The 5011-nt window shown below is 37.1% G+C and overlaps 1 protein-coding gene across 2 annotated transcripts in view; it reads left to right on the top strand.

Annotated features, from left to right (window-relative positions):
* SLC38A11 (solute carrier family 38 member 11) overlaps window positions 1–5011 on the top strand; it is a 75318-nt gene that overhangs the window by 6169 nt on the left and 64138 nt on the right. The gene's annotated exons all lie outside the window — the stretch shown is intronic.

Here is a 5011-nt window from a genome sequence, read left to right as displayed (position 1 = left end):
AAAAAAAAGTAAACAAAATTATAGTCTGATTCACTTTTTTTCTTAATTAAATTTTTAAGGGCAAAATCAACATGTTGAATTTTTCTTTGAATTGACATTAAAATTAAGCAATGGTTTGTCTCAAGTATTCTTTTGACTTTTCTTTCTTTCTTTTTTTTTTTTTTTTTGAGTTGGAGTCTCACTCTTGTTGCTCAGGCTGAAGTGCAATGGCATGCTCATGGTCACCGTAGCCTCAACCTGCTGTGCTCAGGCAATCCTTCTGCCTCAGCCTTCCAGGTAGCTGGAACAACAGACGCATGACACCACGCCTGGCTAATTTTTGTGATTTATGTAGAGACAAGATCTCACCAAGTTGTCCAGGCTGGTCTCAAACTCCCAGGCTCAGGCAATCCTCTCGCCTTGGCCTCCCAAGGTGCTGGGATTACAGGCTGAGCCACCACACCCAGCCTCCTTTGCCTTTTAAGCCCTCCAATGGGATATTTTCAGTGCAACAAGTAATTTTTCTAAGTTCTGTCTTCATGTTTGTGAAATGTTGGGGAGCAAAAAGAATTATAGCTATCTACAACAAATAATTTTAATATGCTTTAAGATTTTCATATGTGTTAATTAGTGTAAAACAATGTTTATTGTCCAAGCATGCAAAATGATTTAAAAGAAGTTTACCCTGTTAAATAATGTAGATTCACTCATGGATTATTTTAAAAGTTGTATACAATATATTTAAAGGGAGGTAAAATTGTGATCATGATTAATATGTGAGATACCTAAAACTTTTAAGAGAATATGTTTACAGCCTATACTTGATGAGAAAATGAAAGTATTTACATTTATTATTGACTAAATTCTTCACATGTTAACTTTAAGCAATCATTTTAAACTTTTATAAAATGCTCAGTGTTCTCTTTCCAACCATACAGTTTACCAAATTGTCACAATATCTAAGAAATTGTTTGTCTCCTCTCTGTCCTCCTTGCTTCTCTTCCTTGGCCAGTAAGTTGCTGTTCAGTTTTCCTGCCTTCAGCATCTGTCTACTTTATGATCAATTCTCCAAATTGCTGCAAGTTATCTCATTATAAAACCTCGGCTTGTTTTCTGTAGCTTTCCTAATCAATACATTTCAAGGCTCTGTAACGACAAGAGCAACAAAAATTATGGCATTCAAATTTTGTCACAGTGTGGTCCCAGTCTGCATTTTTAGTCTCATCTCCAATTACTCTAACCTCTCTGTCACTCTGTCACCAACATGGATAAGATGCAGATGATTCCATTCCCACATGTGGAATATGCTTTTTCACCATCTTCCCATTGACAATCCTCTTGCCTGACATTCCTTTTCTTCTCTACCTGGCGAAATCTTGTTCTTTCAGGCATTATTCAACTCTCCTGTGAAGCATTTCCTAATTTTAAGCAAAGGAAGTAGAATTAATTGCTATATACTTTGTGTTTGCAAAACATTTTAAAATCATTTATCACATTAAATTAGAATTATATTGGTAGACAGCTATCAACCCTGCTATATTGATAATTGATTCACTCAACAAATGTATGCTGATCACCAGTGTGCTGAACAAAGCAATATAGGACATTATCCCAGCCTTTATGAAGCAATGTAGTGTGTCAGTCATACACAAAACACATAATTATAATACTTCATGAGAAATACCATAATAACGATATGTGCATGAGGACAGAAGCACTGGTATTTAACCCAGCCTTAAAGGAACAGAAATGTTCTGGGGAAGAGGAAACGCTGCCACTGAATGTTTAGGAAAAAAATGTGTTAGCAGAGAAGATGGAAGTAGATGGAAATGTGGAAATGTAAAAGAAATGAACAAATGATTCAATCTGGCTAAAGTGCAGGGTTGATGGAAAAGAAGGATGGGAAATTAGAGAGGTTTGCAAAGGCAGATACAAAGGCTCTCATGCAATGGTAATCATTACCATTTCCTGAGCTAGATGCTGAGCATAATGCAACCACAGTATTAACTCCTTTGGATTCATGAGGTCGATATTCATGTTTTACTTTTATGGAGCAGAAAAGTGAGATTTTTATAGCTGAAAATGACTTACCCATAGTCTGCAGTTACTGACAAAAGATTGAAATTTCGATAAAGTACATGGATTCGGGGCTAAATTCCTGGGACCTAAGTCCTGATTCTTCCATTTCTAGCTCTGTGGGGATTCATTTACATAATCTTCAGTGCCTCAGTTTTCTCATCTGTTAATGGCTAGTACCTACCTTGGGTTGTTGAGAAGATAAAATGAGTTAGTATATGTAAAGCATTTGGAAAAAGGCCTAGCACACAGGGAGTGTTGTGGAAGTATTTACTAGTATTTTGTGGTTGTTACCATAATTATCCGACTCCAAATACAATGCTTCCTCCACCACTACATGTAACTTGTCAAAAATAAGTAGAAATAGTGTAAATCAATAATTTAGTCTCTATAACACCCTAGACATTGTCATAGGGATTTAAACACCACCTCATGCCACTCTTCAAGGATGAAGTATTGCCTTATTTTATAAATAAGCTCAGAAAAAACAAGTCTTTCCCCCCAAGGTCACACAGCTAATGAATAATTTTTTTCTGCTTGATAAAAGAGAAGTTTATTTTTCTCCAAAGACGTTAGTGGATTTCCTTGGAGGATTTTTTTTTTTAACTTTTAAATTTTTTATTTTAAAGATGTAGGGTACAATTCAGGGTTAGGTATACAAGTGTCATTATGCAGGTACCCTTGTTGATGAGGTGTCCCCCTCGCCCCTGACAGTTTTCCTCAACTGCCAATCCCACCTCCCTTCCCCTGGCAGTTTCCCACTGCTGCCAATGCCTTTCTTATAGTATTATGATAATTGTTCAAGGTTCACTTATGATTAAGAGCATATGGTACTCTGTTCTTTGTTTCTGTGACAGATCACTGAGTATGACAGACTCTAAATCCATCTAAGTTTCTGTGAAGTCCATACGTTTGTCCTTCTTTATGACTGCATAATATTCCATTGTGTATAGGTATTTTTTTTATCCTGTCCAGTTTTGATGGGCAGCATGGTTAGTTCCATGTTTTTGTTATTGTGAATAGTGCTGCAATAAACATGCGTGTGCTGGTATCTTTTTTGTATAATGATCTGAGTTCCTCTGGGTATATTCCCAGTAGAGGGATTGCTGGATCATAGGGAAGGTCAATTTCTAATTCTTTTAGAAATCACCACACTGTTTTCCAAAGAGGTTGCACTAGTTTGCATTCCCACCAGCAGTGTAGAAGCATACCTTTTTTTCCATGGAGGATTTTTAAGCAGAAAACACAATTAGTTGTATGGTAATCTATGATCATATCCACCTGATGAAGGGAGAATGTTCAGAATATCTTGGTAGGGAAAGGATGTCAAAAGTCCCTCAATGAGGAGCCAGATTGGTGGATTAAAGAGCTATTAGGAAGTTATTGCAGTAAACCGGGCAAGAAATTATAAAGAACAAAGCTCTACAATAAAGCAAGCTAGAGATTAAAAATAAAGGGATACTTTTCAGTATTTCTGATGCAATAGTTAATGAACTTGGTAACCCAAGGAATATGGAAAGTAATGAGATAATGAGAAGTATAGAACAATTCTCAAGTTTCTATTGATACTGATCACAGATTGCAGGAATATGGATGGAGAATTAAGTTTCAGAATAAATACACAGATTAGAATTTGTACATTTAAAAATTGATATACCGGGATGTGAATAAATACTGTAGTTTCCTGACAAGAAAAATAAAAATAACAAATAAAATAAAATAGATATGCCTATGAGATCTCCAAGGTTAAATATTTATTAGACAGTTAATTGTAGAAATCTGGCGTTTTGAAGGAGTCTGAGCTGGAAACACAAATTTAGGGGTTACTAATATGTGTATGAAAATTGAAACCACAGGCATAAATAGATTACTAGAATATCTTGAAGAGTGAGAAAAAAGTTCAGGAATCCAGGGTTTATGCAGAGTAAAAGAAGCTGGTGAAAAATTGAGTACAAATGGCCAAAAGGTAGGAGGAAAACCGAGGGAAAGTGATGTCCCAAAGACCAAGGGAGAATGGTTGAGAAAAAGGTAATGATAAATAGGAAACAAAAAAAAAAAACCTAAAAGAGCAAATAAGATTAAGGTTTAGGAGGTATGGATTCAATGTATTAACTTAGAGATCACTGATGAACTTATTGACAGAAATTTCACTGACATGGGGGAGAATCAAGGTGAAAACTATTGCAATGATTTCTTTATTTTTTTTTTTTAATTTTGAATTGAGGTGTCCCTGTCGCCCAGACTGGAGTGCAGTGGTATAATCATATCTTACTGCAGCCTTGAACTCCTGGCCTGAAGAGATCCTTCCTCCTCAGCCTCCCAAGTAGCTGGGACTACAGATATACTACCACACCTGGCTTGTTATTTTTGAAAAAAATTGTAGAAACAAAGTCTCTCTATGTTGCTCAGGTCGGTCAGTGTCAGACTCCTGGGCTCAAGCAATCCTCCCTCCACAGCCTTCTCCCACCTTGGCCTCCCACAGTGCTGGGACTCAGGCGTGGACACACTTGGCCTTGATTTGTATTTTAATGCATTTCCAAATTGCTTAAAAGAAAGATATCACTATGATAGAAGCATGAGAAAGAGAGAAAAGAGAGCAAATGTCTCACATTGTGCATAGCTGTGTACCCAATATAACTGCAGTCTTTCTCTTTAAAAACAAATGAATAAACAAACATAGAGTTAAATGAAAAAAGGAGAGAGATTAACTTTTTTTTTTTTTGAGTTGGTGTCTTACTCAGTCGCCCAGGCTGGAGCGCAGTGGCATGCTCACGGCCACCGCAGCCTCCACCTGCTGGGCTCTGGCAATCCTCCCGCCTCAGCTTTCCAAGTAGCTGAAACTACAGGTACATATCATCATGCCCGGCTAATTTTTTGATTTATTGTAGAGACAAGGTCTCACCAAGTTGCCCAGGCTGGTCTCGAACCCCTGAACTCAGGCAATCCTCTCACCTCC

The sequence above is a fragment of the Carlito syrichta genome, unplaced genomic scaffold (genome assembly GCF_000164805.1).
Source record: "Carlito syrichta isolate Samal-C Ts95f unplaced genomic scaffold, Tarsius_syrichta-2.0.1 Scaffold304334, whole genome shotgun sequence".
Lineage (NCBI taxonomy): Eukaryota > Metazoa > Chordata > Mammalia > Primates > Tarsiidae > Carlito > Carlito syrichta.
This window is presented reverse-complemented; position numbering and strand designations above follow the sequence as displayed.